This window comes from Pseudorca crassidens, chromosome 19, assembly GCF_039906515.1.
Source record: "Pseudorca crassidens isolate mPseCra1 chromosome 19, mPseCra1.hap1, whole genome shotgun sequence".
NCBI classification, from domain to species: Eukaryota; Metazoa; Chordata; class Mammalia; order Artiodactyla; family Delphinidae; genus Pseudorca; species Pseudorca crassidens.
The window spans coordinates 35,556,419-35,574,474 of record NC_090314.1 but is presented as its reverse complement, the minus strand read 5'-3'; the positions used below and the strand labels follow the sequence as shown (position 1 = coordinate 35,574,474).

Genomic DNA, 18,056 nt, shown 5'->3' with positions numbered 1-18,056 from the left:
AATTGGAAATTAGGGTAGAATTCTATAATAGAGCAAATAGAATACATCATATAAACACATTTCAGGAAAGCAATTTTATTCTAGAAATAATTTACAGATTTAGAACTTTTAATAAGAGATTAGACAGTTCTCATTCAGGATGCCAACAGAGGAAGAAGCTCTTGAACTCACCTTCTCCCATGAACACTCTGAACTCACAACTCCCATCTTCTTCCTGTAGAGCAAAACGCTTGGCTCCCCACAAACCCACACCTGATGACCCAACTTTTAAGACTTCCACCTGATAGACAGGCCCCCAAAACATCTAGATTTGAAAGTCAACAGGACTTGTGTCCATGAGACCCACAAGATTATAGTGGACTAAGAGATACCAAAATAAGAAAGTAATATTTTTTTTAAGAAAGTAATATTAACATATCTAAAAGGAGAAATAGACAGCAATACAATAACAGTAGGAGACTTCAATACAATACTCCACTTTTACCGATGGATAGATCAACCAGACTGAAAATCAATAAGGAAACATTGGACTTAAATGACACATAAGACTAGTGGGACTTAACAGACATTTACAGAACATGCCACCCAAAAGCATCAGAATATACATTCTTCTTTAGCACACATGGAACATTATCCAGGATAGATCATTTATTAGAACATAAGACAAGTATTAATAAATTTAAGAAGACTGAAATCATATCAAGTATCTCTTCTGGCCACAGTGGTATAAAACTAAAAATCAATTTCAAGAAGAAAATTGGAAAATTCACAAATGTGTGAAGATTTAACAACATGCTATTGAACGACCAATGGGTCAAGGAACTCAAAAGTGAAATTAAAAAAATATCTTGAGACAAATGAAATTGGAAACACAAAATAGGAAAGCTTAAGGGATGCAGCAAAAGCAGTTCTAAGAGGGATATTCATAGTGATAAATGCATACATTAAGAAGAAGATCTCAAACAACCTAGCTTTATACCTCAAGGAACTAGAACACAAAGCACAAACTAAGCCCAAAGTTAGTGGAAGGAAGGAAATAACAAAGATCATAGTGGAAATAAATGAAATAGACTAGAAAAACAATAGAAGAAGTCAATGAAACTAAGATGATTTTTGGAGAAGATAAATTAGACAAAACTTTAGCTAGACTCACCAAGAAAAAAGGGGGCTTAAATAAATAAAGTAAAAAATGAAAGAGGAGATATGACAACTGACACCATATAACTACAAAGATTCATAAGAGTCTATTATGAACAATGACATGCTGAAAAATTGAACAACCTAGAGAAATGTATACATTTCTAGAAACCTACAACCTACCAACACTGAATCATGAAGAAATAAGAAATCTGAACAGACTAACTACTAGTAAGGAGATTGAATTAGTAATCAAAAATCTCCCAACAAAGTCCAGGAACACATGGTTTCACTACTGAATTCCACCATATATTTAAAGAACTAACACCACTCTTCTCAAACTCTTCCAAAAAACTGAAGAGGAGGGATCACTTGCAAATTCATTTTAAGAGGCCAGCATTACCCCAAAACCAAAACCAGACAAGGACACTACAAGTAAAGAAAATTATTGGCCAATATCCCTGATGAACACAGATGCAAAAATCCTCAAAAAAAAAAGGAAAAATCATCATACAAATTCTCAACAAAGTGGGTCCAGAGGGAATTAGGCCATATATGACAAACCCACAGCTAATATCATAGTCTTGTGAAAAACTGAAAGCTTTTCCTCTAAGATTAAGAAGAAGACAGGATGCTTACTCTCTTATCATTTTTATTCAAATGGGAAATGAAAAAGTAAAACCCTCTCTGTTGGCAGATGACCTGATGTTATATACAGAAAATCCTAAAAACTCCACCAGAAAACTATTAGAACTAATCAACTAATTCAGTCAAGTTGGAGAATAAAAAATCAATATACAAAAATCTATTGTGGGGACTTCCCTGGTGGCGCAGTGGTTAAGAATCCGCCTGCCAATACAGGGGACATGGGTTTGAGCCCTGCTCCGGAAAGATCCCACATGCTGCAGAGCAACTAAGCCTGTGCGCCACAACTACTGAGCCTGTGCTCTAGAGCCCGCGTGCCACAGCTATGGAAACCCACATGCCTAGAGCCCATGCTCTGCAACAAAGAGAAGCCACCACAATGAAAAGCCCGCACACCACAACAAAGAGTAGCCCCTGCTCGCCACAACTAGAGAGAAAGCCCGTGTGCTGCAAAAAAAAGACCCAATGCAGCCAAAAAAAAGTCTATTGTGTTTCTATACACTAATAATGAACTATCAGAAAGAGAAATTAAGAAAACATTTGCATTTACAATTGCACCAAAAAAGAATAAAATACCTGGGAATACATTTAACCAAGGAGATAAAAAACCTGCACACTGAAAGCTATAAGACACTGAGGAAAGAAATTGAAGAAGACACAAATAAATGGAAAGACATTATATGCTCATGGGTTGGAAGAATATTGTTAGAGTGTCCATACTACTCAAAACAATCTACAGATTCAATGCAATCTCAAACAAAATTCCAATGGCATTTGTCACAGAAATAGAACAAACAATCCCCAAATCTGTATAGAATGACAGAAGACCCAGAATAGCCAAAGCACTCTTAGTAAAGATGAACAAAGCTGGGGCCATCATGTTTTCTGATTCCAAACTGTATTATAAAGCTACAGTAATCAAAACTGTATGATACTGGCTTAAAAACTGACACACAGATCAATGGAAAAGAATAGAGAGCCCAGAAATAAACCCTCACATATATGAAATATTAATTTATGACAAAGGAGCCAAGAATATACAATGGGGTGGGGCTTCCCTGGTGGCCCAGTGGTTGAGAGTCCGCCTGCCAATGCAGGGGACATGGGTTTGTGCCCCGGTCCGGGAGGATCCCACATGCCGTGGAGCGGCTAGGCTGCTGGGCCTGCATGTCTGGAGCCTGTGCTCTGCAATGGGAGAGGCCACAGCAGTGAGAGGCCCGTGTACCGCCAAAAATATATATATATATATATACAATGGGGAAAGAATAGTCTCTTCAATAAACAGTGATGAAAAAAATTAGATAGCCACATGCAAAAGAATCAAACTGGACCCCTATCTTACACCACACACAAAAATCAATTCAAGATGGATTAAACACTAGAACATATGATCTGAAACCATAAAACTCCTAGAAGAAAACATAGGGGGTAAGCCCCTTGACTTTGGTCTTAGCAATGATTTTTGGATATGACACCAAAGCAAAGGCAACAAAACCAAAAATAAACAAGTAGGATTACATCAAATTAAAAAGCTTTGTACAGCAAAGGAAACCATCAACAACATGAAAACGCAACATAACAACTGGAAGAAAATTTTTGCAAACCATGTATCTAACAAGGGGTTAATATCCAAAATAAATAGGGAACTCACACAATTCAATAGAAGAAAATCTGATTAAAAAATAGGTAGAGGATATGAACAGATATTTTTCCAAAAAGATGCACATATGGCAAACAGGTACATGAAAAGGTGCTCAACAACACTAATCATCAGGGAAATCAAAACCATAATGAGATATCACCTCACAACTATTAGAATGGCTATCATAGAACAGACAAGCGATAACAAGTGTTCGGATTTCCCTGGTGGTCCAGTGGTTAAGATTCCACCTTTCAATGCAGGGGACGCGGGTTCAATCCCTGGTCAGGGAACTAATATCCCACATGCCGCGGGGCAACTAAGTCCGCGTGCGGCAACTACAAAGCCATGCACTGTGGAGCCTGCATGCCGCAACTAGAGAAAAGCCCGCACACCGCAACGAAGAGCCCGTGCACCGCAATGAAAGATCTTGTGTGCCGCAATTAAGATGTGACGCAGCCAAAAATAAATAAACATGAAAAACTAAAAAAAGGGCTTCCCTGGTGGCACAGTGGTTGAGAGTCCGCCTGCCGATGCAGGGGACACGGGTTCGTGCCCCGGTCCGGGAGGACCCCACATGCCGCGGAGCGGCTGGGCCCGTGAGCCATGGCCGCTGAGCCTGCGCGTCTGGAGCCTGTGCTTTGCAACGGGAGAGGCCACAGCAGTGAGAGGCCCGCGTACCGCAAAAAATAAATAAATAAATAAATAAAATAAAATAAAATAAAATAAAATAAAATAAAATAAAATAAAATAAAAAGAGAGATAACAAATGTTGGCAAAGCTGAGGAGAAAAAGACGTGCACTGTTGGTGGGAATGGGTACAGCCAGTATGAAGGGTACTCGAAAAATTAAAATTAGAACTACCATATGACCCAACAATTTCACTTCTGGGTTTTGGTCCAAAAGAAATGAAATCACTATCTTGAAAAAATATCTGCAACACCCCCCGCCCAGGTTTATTGAAATATTATTACTTACAATAGCCAAGACATGGAAAGAACCTAAGTGTCTATTGATGATGAATAAAGAAAATGTGGGATATATACATAAAGATAGAAAGACACACATTGTAATATTATTCAGTCATAAAAAAGAAGGAAATCTTGCCATCTGCAACAACATGGATAGATTTCGACGGCATTATGTTAAGTCAAATAAGTCAGAGAAAGACAAATACTATATGATCTCACTTTATATGTGCAATCTAAAAAAAAAACCCTGAGATCATACATACAGAAAACCAGGTTGGTGACTGCCAGAGGCAGATGGATGGAGGATGGGTGATACGGGCATAGGTGGTCAAAAGATACAAACTTCCAGTTAAAAGATAAATAAGTTCTGGGGATGTAATGTACAGCATGGTGATTCTGATTAACAGGACTGTACTGTATATTTGAAAGTTATGAGAGATCTTAAAAGTTCTCATCACAAGAAAAAAATTTGTACCAATATGTGGTGATGGATGTTAACTAAACTTATTGTGGTAATAATTTTGCAGTATATACATACATCAAATCATTATGTTGTACATCTAAAACTAATACAATGTTAGATGTCAATTTATCTCAATTAAGAAAAATAAGGATTCAGCAGTTAAAAAGAAGGAAAAAAAACAATAAGGAACTAATGGTTCCTTAGATGGTTCACAGATGGGGCAAAAATCAAAACTGTAAATAACAAATACGAGAAATCTGTGTACTCCAATGTGTAACGAGTAAACATTTGTTTTATTGTCTTCATATCCCATCCGATACACTACTTTTTAGGAAGTTAAAAATAATGATTATAAAACAGTATTGGATTTTCTAGCTAGAATTATCTATTGCTTGCTTTTGTCATTATCTAAAAATGGGATATGGTTTCCTTCTCTCTGACACATTAAAAATAAAATTGAAGAACATAAACACCATCTTTTCCCCTTTGAAAAAGGGGGGATTACACATAAAACATATACATATAAAAATCAAATCACACATTAATCAAAATCTATGAAGTCATGTCTAAAAATGAACACAAAGAAGATCTGTGTATTTTTTGAAATAGTAAGAACCATTTGTTTTGGCAACTAGCTAAATTTAATACGTACTAAAAACCTGATCCATCTAGAAATCTGAAAATTCAGATTTTGCTCCTGTTCATATTTATACATTTCTATTATTTAGTATGGTTTTATTAGACTGCATATTGTGAAAATTTAGTTGGTCACAAATAGCATCTTTTTAATGAACAGAATAAAAATGTGAGATCAGTACATGTGATACAAGTAAATACTGTTTCACAAAACATTATTTCAGTTACACACGCATAGGCCCTAAGTACAATCAATGTAGTCTGTAACATGGGGTATAGTAAAAAATAAAGGTCCATGAGTGACACACATTTCAGAGAGTTGTGCCTAAAATAGAAAGATATCAGCTATATCAGCTATATAATTAAATGAATTTCTACATGTACTCGTATATTTATTACCAAATTTACTTTGGTGGGAGGGTGGTAAAACTATTTTTTTTTTAGCTGTACAGCAGATACACAGTAATGTACATAAATCTAAAATATACATCTTGGTGAAATTTTACAATGAACACACCCATGTAACTACCACCAAGATCCAGATACAGAACATTACCAGAACTCCAGAAACCCCACTGGTGGCACTACTAGTAATTACTTCTTCTCCCAAAATAACCACTATCATTGACTTCTATTCCTATAAATGTAGCTTGCCTATTTTTGAACTTTATATAAATGGAATTATACAGTAGGTCCTCTTTTATTTCTGGCTTCTGTAGGTCAACATTATGTCCATGTGATTCACTCCTGCTGTTGCACGTGGCAATAATCAATTTGCTGCCTTTGTATGAATATACCACAATTTATTTATTCTACTGTTGGTGGACATTAGGGTTGTTTCTAGTTTGGGGTTATTACAAATAATGCTGCTATGACTACTCTTGTCAAGTCTTCTGGAGCATCTTTCTTCTAGGTATAAATCTACAAAATGGAACTGCTAGATCGTAGGGTATGTTTATGTAGACAGTGCCAAACACTTTTCAAAAGTGGTTGTAACATAAATTACTCTTAATATTGTTTCCATGTTGCCAGTTGATAATAAATCTCAATTGAAAAAAAATCTAAATCTTTTTACTTTCCTACAGATGGTTCTAATGAGTCTGTCTGTGGTAATTAGTAGCTTTGATAACTCAAACATATGAAGACTGAATAAATTCAACCATGAAAAGAGGAGGAAAAGAAAAGCTTTAAGTGCTGAGTTTTGGGAAAACTACATATAGTTTTTACCCATACAGAATTTTAGAAGACAAAATTAGAGCCAAAATTCTTATTTAAAAGCAATTAAATTCAACCCAAAAAAGCTGGTAACTACCATATATATATGGTATATGCATGCATGGTAATAAAGAATATAAAGATGAGGACATTGTGGTTTGACCATTAATTCTATAAACGTTTAGCAAGTGTTTACTACAATGCCAAATGCTATTACAGGAGTAACGGATACAACACTGAATCAAACTGATAATCTGGATCCTCATGGAGCTTACAGTTTAATGGGAGGAGACAAAAACTACAAAATGGGGTGGCAGGCAAGTTGTAATTTTAAATATGATGGTTGGAGAAGGCCTGACAGAAAAGGTAACATTTGATTAAAAACCTAAAGGAGGTGAGGGAATAAGCCAGGCTAAGAATGTAGAGGAAGACTGTTCCAGCAAGTTTTTTCTCTTGAGAGATAAATAAATAATCTAGTGTGTATATGGGGATGGTGGGTGGGTTGCAATTGGTAGAGATGGGGAAAGAGATGACTCAGGAAACCTACTGAGTTTGAAACGGAAACTGAAAAAATGAAAAGGAAAGCATGAAAAAGAGAAACAATATAAGAACACCAGTTCTACAGATTTACTGCAACATCAAACGATAGAGCACCAACTTGTTGTTTTCAAACTTCCCTGAGCCACAGTTTCTTCATCTTTTCTGCAAAATGATGATAATAATAATATCTGTCACCATGATAATTAAGAGACAAAACTGATTATGGGACAAAATTGTTTAGACGGATATTACTTGACATTACTATCAAGAAAGAAACCCTGGGAACCAATGAAATAAAATACCTTGTCAGAATTTTTAGACACTATGTGAGCTCGGTTCTAGGGCAACATCACAAGTTGAGGGGATAAGAGGCTTTTGTTTTGTTTTGTTTCTAATTTCAAAAAGAGAAGAGCAACATGTTAATATCAAGGAAGGAAGAGGGCTATAAAGCAGGAAGGAGGAAAGGAAGGAAATGCATTAAGAATTGAAAATTTATCAAATCTGCCTTGCAGTGCAACCAAGTAGTTTACCAAATACTCCATGACAAGAGGGTAAGGGTGGATGAGATTACTACACATGAATGCTAGTTCTTAATCAACATATTCTTGTCTCCAGGAAATAAGAGGAAATTCTTTAGTTATTTACATCTGTAATGGTCACCTCACCATGATTACTAACCGTAAAACTCACAAATCATCTATTAGACATAAAATATCTCTTGGGTAGTCTAGGAGCAAAGAAGAGATGGAAGAAATAATGTTTCAGGAGACTTTCTCAGGGTCTGACCATCAGCATTTGCTAACATTTTCAGATAAAAAGCAGAGCAGTATTTTTGGAAGTTCCAGATAACTACACAGAGTTTTTTCCTCCTTTTCACAGTCCAAGCTACCAGCAGTAAAACCAGCCAGTATCTGCTGCTTCCTTTTCCTCCCTCTATCCCTGCTTAGCTTTCTGTTGAAAAGAAACCATATGGTAATTCTTAGGAAGGCAGGCAGGCCGGCATCCATTCCTATCAGTGCCTGCCTGGCCTCTACTTGAAATAACAACGAACACTGTAGCCCAAGAAGAACAACAGCGCTCTAGACACTCAGGGAAAATGTCTGAGTATGCAAGATTTATTAGAAATGACACATTACACAAGTAATGCATTTTTCTTTTCTTCTCTCTTTTTTCCTGTCTGAAGCCAATATCTCCTCATGTGATCGTCTCATGTCTCACCAGAAAGGCTATTTACCAAATCTTAGTTGATGCTAGGGGGGAAAAAAAATCACCCTTCATTTTTAGCATTTATAATTGATTGTATTTTGGTTGTAAGTAACTAATGAATAACTTTTATTTCCAGATTAAAACTGGAATTTAAACAAAAAGCATATCACAATCTACTGTGTACGTAAAAACAATAATACTGTGAATGAAAAAAAGGGGGGAAAAAGTAAAAATGGTTGAGATGAACTCAGACATGCAAAGCTATGAAAACTAGGTCAGTACAGAATTTACAAAATTGTCAGGGACAGGAAACTTAACAGACCGAAAACAAAGGATAAAGATAAATGGGATCATCTCTATGATGAGAAATGTAAATAGTGGGATTCTTTCCTAAGATAGACCCATTCATCCCACTTAACAAGTTTATAAATGGTCCTGAAAAAAGGAACAGAGTTTAAGTTCTAAACCTACAGCTGAAATTAAAATTATAAAGTGTCAAAATCATGGCAATATATTTAAAGATCATGTAAACTTGAGAGAGAAAAAGGAAACGTGGAAGGTAAGTTTCAAAGTGGATAACAGTAAGATAACACATTTAGGGAAAAATTATTTAAATGTAAAATGATGGGGAATTCCCTGGCAGTCCAGTGATTAGGACACTGCTTTCACTGCTGAGAACCTGGGTTCGATTCCTGGTCAGGGAGCTAAGATCCTGCAAGCCATGCAACGTGGCTAAAAAAAAAAAAAAATATATATATATATAGATAGATAGATATAGATAGATAGATAGATAAAGTGATGGGTTATAAAAGTTTCCAGTTATGAACAAAGGAAAGGGAACTGGGAGTGGTCTCCCAAGTAAACAGTTTATTGAAGTAAACATGAAGTAAACAATTTATTAAAAACATCAGCAAAATGCATTGCCAAAGAGGACTGTGGTTGTAGAAATCTGAAAAAACACAAGTACAGTAGTGTAGTTGTCCCTGAAAAATCATATGCAGTTCTGACAACTTCATGTCAGAAAAAAATGTAAAAGGATTAGATAAAGATCCATGGGGGGAGCACGAATTAAAATGATCAAAGAGTTTGGGGTTATTAGATATAAAAAGTAAATGATTATTTTTTTAGAAAGGCTGAAAAGGTAACTGATTAAAATCTATAAAGTTATGGAAAGAGGAAAGGAAAAGTGTTTAAAAAAATCTTACAATACTAGAATGAGGGTAGCGCCCTTTATAACGTGAAAGAGGCAAATTTAAAACAAACAAATGGAAGCATGGCTTTAAATAACAGCCTATGAACTTACTGAAGTCTTTACCTCAAGAAGTAGTAAAAATAAATTTTTACAAGTTTTGATAAATTAATGGATGCAGACCCTTATCAGGGAAAGTGCATAAGGAAGTCTAGACTACATGCCTACTTTTGAGGGGAGCACTGTATTAATTACCATGCCTACTTCCTGGTGTCTCTACATAGCCCTTTAGTTTAAAAGCACGCTAGTCATGTTTATTACATGGTGAGGCCCAAGACAGGAAAATGGGAAGAACACTCTACCAAGAGAAATTTTCTTAAATACTCAGCAAGAAAGAACTGCCTATCTGTTACGACAAACCAAGAACCTTGACGAATTAGAAACAAAAACACCTTTTGTAATAGGAAATGAGCATAATAGTTACTCTGCTGTCAATGTCTTGCACTAACTCTGATCTCAGGCCAGGATCCCTAGGAGCATTCAGCAGTTACAACAGAGGGTGGATGTGTATTTAGTGTGTTACTGATTTGCAAACTCGAGCAAAAGCATAGCATACATACAGTCTGTTGGTCTAAGTTTCAATGAAAGGGGCCTTTCTAAAGGCATTTTACAAAAGGTGTTTGAAACACAAACCTGAGTAAAATCTTTAAATTAGTTTAACAACGGTAACCTAATGCCTGTCTAATGCTTATCCCCTCCACCCCATAGCTGTAAACAGGTGTGCAAATGAGAAGAACGAAGCAGACATAAAACAAAACTATATTTTTCTCCAATGTCTAAAGCAAACTAACAAGAAAAATCTTAAACATTTATTACTTATTGCGCTTTGTAAATGACTGTATTAACCTCTTATTTTCATTTTTAAATCATCTAATTTCAATTAGAATGCTTCTTCATCAAAACTAGTGTTTCTCTTCTATTTTAATTTGATCACTGAGAGCTCGTGAACATTGTTAGAATATAAACAATTTTAAACTTCCATTATTCTGTAGTATTCTTTCTTGTGAGGAATAATTAGCTCAAAATTTTCTACCATGTTCTTTTCCCTAAATTTATTTTGTTACAAAAAAGGTAAGCAGAATAAAAATGATTTTTAGGAGGTTAAGTTTAAATGTAATCTTTAAATTTATTTTTAAAATAAAAGTCTGGCCAAGATGACATGGTTAAATACAGAAACGAACGTGTAAAAATAAACGGGTTCAGGAGTGCACGATGAGCAGACAAGTTTCCCAGTGGCCACTTATTTGGCAGTTTGAATCAAATTACGACTCTCTTTCCTGTTAATACTACTATAAGAATGGGTTAAAGAAAATGAGAAGAGTCAGAAAACGAAGAAAGATTAAAAGTCTGGGAGTGGAGGGGCAAGAGAAGAATTCAAAATAAAGTGAAATCTTCCTGAGAAAGCAAATAAAATGAGGTATTAAGAATTCCATCATAATTCATGCTAAGTGTGCTTAGAAACTACAACTACAGAACTATTTTAAGTGCTACCTTTTCTTGTTGAACCAAATGCAAGTAAGTGACCTTTGTGTACAAAAAGCTAACTGTGCTAGTAGTCGCAATATCTTGCAACAGAATCCTTCAAAAGAGACACTTAAAATTGCTTAATCTCGATGGTACTTTGTGGTAAAATTATGAGCCAGCTCTGAAAGAAGATCTAGCAGGCCTGCCTTTTCAAAAACTTAACGTTGTTGGGTGTGGTTGGGTGATTCTGAAAAGAGAAACTACAATAAGCCTTGGTAGCTTTGAAACAGCCTTTAAGTGATAAATAAATGTGTTTAACATGTGTCTCTAATGTTCATTATGGTAAAGTTGATCAGTTTAACCCTTTGCAAACAAGCAAGAGATCTTGAGAACAGGAAGCTTTTCTGTGGAACTCCTGACGCAACACAAACCATAGCAGTTACTGCAAAGCTTAATGCAAACCCTCTAGAGTCCACGTTGACAAATTCTTTAACAAGCCCTGTGGTTACAGGGAAGCTGGTTTCACTCTGACTCACTCCTACTCAAACAGTTTACTGGAAATGAAGGGGAGGGGGAATTTTCAGAGAAGTCATGTGATGGCCAGACAAACCACAGCCAGTAAAGGTTCAACAGAGTCAAAAACAGGTCCCAGCAACAACCAGCACCCAGAGTGTTCAACTGGCACTAAATTATATGAAAATGAGTCCTGTTGGGTTTCTGATCATCCACACCATGAACTCTTTCATAAATCTCTGTATATAAAAGAACAGATACTTCACAGGAGGAACAACCAGCAGGCACTGACATGGTGTGTGCAACTACAAACACTTCATAGGAAAATGTGCTTAACAAAAAATAGCATCAAAGGAAGGTTAAAGCACTTCAGCGAATGTATAAATAATCATTATTAAATGCTTTCCCATTGTCTTTAAACTCAAATGATCAAACATATATTCTATCATTATCAAAAGAATGCCAAAACCCCCCCCCCAAAAACCCCTTTAATTATCACCTTGTACTTCGGGGGATGTTCACTGGGTAATCTATTCTGCATACAAAGAAAATGCACTAGCCATAAGAATGAGAACTACACTATATTCAATATCTTGTAATGACCTACAATGGAACAGAATCTGAAAAAGAATATATATATACACATATAACTGAATCACTTTGCTGTACACCTGAAACACTGTAAATCAACTATATTTCAATTAAAAAAAGATATTACTCAGTATTCTAAAAAAAAAACTATATTACAACTGATGAACTCTTTTTGGTTCATCACTTATGTGTTTTCACTAATAAAATAATGTAAATAACTTGAAATTTCTGAATAGGAAATGGATCCTATTAAACCCCCCCAAAAAGGTATTTTCAGCCTTAAATATATTTAATACAAGCTAGTAAAAGATATTAGTATTTAAACTTAACTTGGGGACTTAGTTTCAATAAATCAGACTAAGTGTAAGTGGCAAGTATTAATTAATTTAAATACTGCTGTCCTAAACAGAAGCTAAGAAACGTTCCCTTAAAATAAAATTAAATCCAGAAATTATAAAACAGCCTTTGAGGAACTAGTTAATCTAAGGTGGTGTACAGACTCATGAATTATACCCAACAGAAAGAAAAGCTAACCACTATAAATATGGAGGAAAAGACTGTATTATTTTAAAAGATAAGTTCTAAGAAATTTAAATTTCTTATTTCTAACTTAATTCTCAATTTTCTATAGTGATAATAACTTTCACAGTCAGCAACCTAATATTTTATGAAAAAGAATCCAACCAGCTAGGTCACTTGGACAGATGTCGTTTAGGAAAGCAAACTTATTCAAACCATATTCTTCTAAGTAAATATGTACAATATTCCTACCCTATTGTGTAAGTTTTAAACACAAAAATACAACCACCCATGCTCCCGTTCCCCATTACTTCAATAACAGTGGCTGCCCTAATCTTTTAGGGTACATCAAGCAAATAAGTTACTTTATTTTTTCAAACTCTTTTATTCCTCATGTCTTTAATTTACCTTTTTCTTTGGTTATACAGCTTATAGAATAAACAAGTCACCACAATAACCTTTATTTTTTTCTAAAGTATAGAACTTTACAAGCACTATTTTACTTAATGTGAATTCAAAATTATAAGTCATTTAACTTAATGATGTCTACTATATTATCTTCAACCCTTGCTCTCAGATGATTTATTTTTGAATGAAAGATTCTGTAAATTCTGTAGTGCTTTACAATCAGATGATTATTAAACTCAAAGATGCAAAACAGTTCAACCTTTTTTATGTAAGATGATTTCTGTGTTCACCGTATTTTATATTTTCTTTTGCAGTGGAGTAAGACTGAATATTCCCTTTTGGCTGAGCAGCAACACGGCAGTCTGCAAGAATAAGCACCTTACAAAAGGCAGCAAAAAGGGAGCCTAGGGGAAAGTGGTTGATCCATTTTCTAAGAAAGATCGGTATGATGTGAAAGCACCAGGTATGTTCAATATAAAAATACAGGAAAAACTGGTCACAAAAACTCAAGGAACCAAAATCACATTGGATGGCCTCAAGGGTCATGTTTTGAAGTGAGCTTTGCTGATCTGCAGAATGATGAAGTTGCATTTAGAAAATTCAAGCTAATTACTGAGGATGTTCAGGGCAAAAACTGTCTAATCTCCGTGGCATGGATCTTGCTTATGACAAAATGTGTTCCACGGTCAAAAAATGGCAGCCCATGACTGAAGCTCATGTTGATGTCAAGTCTACTGATGATTATTAACTTCGTCTATCCAGTGCTGTTTTTACTAAAAAATGCAACAATCAGATTCAGAAAACCTCATTGTTAGCACCAACAGGTCTGCCAAAACCAGAAGATGACTTGAAGGAAATTGTCAAAAAACTGATTCTAGACAGCATTGGAAAAGACATGGAAAAGGCTTGCCAACCTATTTATCTGCTCTATGATGTCTCTGTTAGAAAAGTAAACCCCAAGTTTGAAATGGGAAAACTCATGTTTCATGATGAAGGCAGTAGTTCTGGAAAAGCTACTGGGGATGAGACAGGTGCTAAACTTGAACAAGCTGATGGATATGAGCCACCAGTCCAAAAAACTGTTTAAAATTCAGACTTGTGAGGGTGACAAATAAAAAATCTTATTTGTGATGTTAATAAAAAAGACTGAATATTAAGTGAACATGTTTCATGTAATGGTACATTTTCTCTCTTAACTGATATTTCTTAGTTCATTCAAAGTATCTACTGCATGAGTAGTATGTGCAAGACCATGCAGGCGCAGCCAAAAATACAAATATTTTTGTGGCCTCCTCTCAAGGAGCTTACAAACTCCTGGGTAAGAAGAGAAAAGCCCACAGACAGTTCTAAAAGAAGGTAGAAAGTGATAAGTGACACAGGAAAGATACAGCAAGAGACAATTTCCAGGGACTGGGAAGATTTTTGAGCAGCAAAGTTCCATGACCAGAGGTATTTTTCAGAAAATTGTTTTTTGTTGCTTTCTGTGGAAATAGATTGGGGGAAAAAAGGCTAGTAAAGAGGAGACCTATCAGGAAGTCACTATAAATGTTCAGTGGAGAAGTGATAAAGGCATGAACCAGCAGTGGGAAGGGAAAAGAGAGGATGAATTTGAAGATACCGTGGAGGTAGAATCAACAGGCCTGAAGAATGACTGGATATGCGAAGTGAGGAGGGAGTCAGATGATTCAAATTTTGACTCCAAGTGATTATGAGGACAGTGATATCATTAACAGAAATCAGGAACAAAGAAGAAAAAGATCATAAGGGGAATAATTAAACCTTGCATGAAACAGTCCACAAAGCACATAACAGCTCTCTAGATGTAACTCTTATAAATGATGCTAGAATTGTTCAAGGTCATAGGAAGCTACATTCATTCATGTCTACCTCCCACAGACATCTAGTAAAAACATGATAGAAAGCCAAGAGCAAAAGGAAGTCAGCTTAGTGGAAAAATACTGCCCAATCTCAATACTGTAGTCACAAAGATAAAGTAGGTACCATAAAGAATCATAATTCAAATAAATGCATTAATAATCTTATTTTCTCTCCCAAATACCTACAGAACAAAATCCAACCATCAGTCAAAACTGGAATTTAAGTAAATACTTAGCTTTAAAATTGTTACCTAGAAACAGTTTCCTAGTAAAAGCATATACACCCTTTAACCTAGTTGGAGAGCACACGGTAAAGCAACGAGAGCCAAGGTTTTTTTCACTCTTCCTGCTGATAAATTTATTCTACCAAAGGCCTTTACCTTCAAGAATAAAAAACACATTTCCCACCCCATTTCATTTTACTTAATTTGCTATTTTAGCTACAGCTGATCCAACTTTTTTATTGCTCTTGTCAAACTGGGGGTTTTACAAAATACATGCATCTATGAGGAAATTCCAGCACCAACGTCACATAAACTTTTGGATCTTTATGAAACTGATTACTATAAAAACTTTAAAATCACAACCACAATCAATAAGCTATAACTAAAAAGATGTCAGGAAACTTATAGATTACCAAATAAAAACCTAGTATCTTTTTATATACCATTAATAACTATTTACAAAAATATAATATCCACCTTATAACAATAAAACCTAAGAAAAGGGCTTCCCTGGTGGCACAGTGGTTGAGAGTCCGCCTGCCGATGCAGGGGACGTGGGTTTGTGCCCCGGTCCGGGAGGATCCCACATGCCGTGGAGAGGCTGGGCCCGTGAGCCATGGCCGCTGAGCCTGCGCGTCCGGAGCCTGTGCTCCGCAACGGGAGAGGCCACAACAGTGAGAGGCCCGCGTCCCGCAAAAAAAAAAAAAAAAAAAACCTAAGAGAAAACTAACATGTTAAAATCACTGGAAAAATAGTGTTAGAACAATACACAAATAGGTAATGACCTGAAAAAGAGAAACTTAGATTCCTACATTATATGATTGGTAAAAATATTTTAACAGATAAAAGATTTAAAGGTAAAAGAATAAAACCATAAAAATACTAAAAGGAAATGCAGCAGAATATCTACTACATAATCATAAGGGTTCAGGAAGATAATTTTAGGCACGACTCCAAAAGGAAACATCTAAGATATTGGAATAAAGACAAAAATGTGAACTTCTTTATCCAAAAAGCAAAACATAGTAAAACACACAGTGAACAATATGGAAAAATTACTGGCAGTACATGACAAAAGGAATCCCCTTAAAAATGTCAATCAAGAAGAAAATGAAAAATACACTAAATATAAAAAAATGGGTAAACGAACCAATTAGACGAAAGGGTTTTTTTCTGTGGTTTCAACATTTTATACAATAAACATACTTTGTAGTCACAAAATTACTAAAAAAACCAAAGATGTGGAAAATATTTGATGACTGAAAAATGTTCACAGTATGCTTTTATATTCAAAACAAGTCATAAAACAATAAACTGAATATGATTCACTCAAAAATATTTACAGAGAAAAAGAATGAAGGGATTTTTTTTTAAGTATACAAATAACAATTTTCTACAATGAGCTGTACGTAATCACTTTGTAATAAGAACACAATTCAAAAAATCAGTATCAAATGTCTATGATATATATGTGAAAAAGGAATCTAAGACTAATATATATGGTATGATTTTAGCTTTTATTAAAAAAAAGTGTTCCATACACAGAAAACAGTCTAGAATATGGTGGTTATTATCCTACTTTGGGGAGTAGGTGCGTGTGCGCTTTCACTTTTTACTTTAATACTTCTGGAATGTTTCAATTTATAAGCACTAACATAATTTGAAAATATGGAAACCTGGAAAAAGTAACAGAAGCAAAGAGCCTAAGACAAATTTGTTACTAAAAACAAAAAATGTGGGCTTCCCGGGTGGCACAGTGGTTGAGAGTCCGCCTGCCAATGCAGGGGACACGGGTTCGTGCCCCGGTCCGGGAGGATCCCGCATGCCGTGGAGCGGCTGGGCCCGTGAGCCATGGCCGCTGAGCCTGCGCGTCCGGAGCCTGTGCTCCGCAACGGGAGAGGCCACAACAGTGAGAGGCCTGCGTACCGCAAAAAAAAAAAAAAAAAAAATGTTTGCAATATCACTGATCTAGACATAAAATGACAAAACTGTTGTAAATTTATTTGCATAGTGAAAATGAAAAACAAACACAAGGATGCATCACAAAAGTGTATCAGGACAGCTCAGGAGGGACTTCCCTGGTGGTCCAGTGGTTAAGAATCCGCCCCTTCCAGTGCAGGAGACGCAGGTTTGATCCCTGGTTGGGGAATTAAGATCCCACATGCCATGGGGCAACTGAGCCCGTCTGCCATAACTATGGAGCCCACACGCCACAACTAGAGAGAAGCCCGCTCACTGCAATGAAAGATCCTGTGTGCTGCAACTAAGACCCAACTCAGCCAAATTAAAAACAAACAAAAAAAACCGAAAAAAAAGTAGGTGAGGTATCTTACTTGGATATAGTAATATTCTACACAGTGTTAAGCAAGAACAGACAAAAACAAAAACCTTATATTTGACAAACTTATTTTGCAAAACTCTTTGACTAATGAATTAAAACATTAGTACTCTCTCAGCTAACTTAAAATGTGGAAAACTGGCAACAGCCCCCTCCCCAACCTGCAAAATAAATAAACAAAAGTTAAAAACCTCATAACCCCTTGTCTACACCTGGGAAAAAGTATGTAGGGATAAATAAACCTACGTATATTGAAATCTATAATAAGCCACAAAACTGATGGATACTGGTGAAAAAAAGCATGAAAGGCAATAAAGAAAGAAAAGAAAAATCAATTCAAATGTAACAGAAAGAAAAAAAATTTTTTAAATCAGTTCTTCATTTTTTGTTGCATTAACCTGGATGAAAATGTTGCTATGCT

General features: G+C 35.7%; 1 protein-coding gene and 1 pseudogene across 2 annotated transcripts in view; one reads left to right on the top strand and one right to left on the bottom strand.

The window, feature by feature from the left end:
• VMP1 (vacuole membrane protein 1) overlaps positions 1-18,056 on the bottom strand; it is a 130,278-nt gene that overhangs the window by 35,500 nt on the left and 76,722 nt on the right. The gene's annotated exons all lie outside the window — the stretch shown is intronic.
• On the top strand, positions 13,470-14,320 carry LOC137212531 (small ribosomal subunit protein eS1-like; annotated as a pseudogene).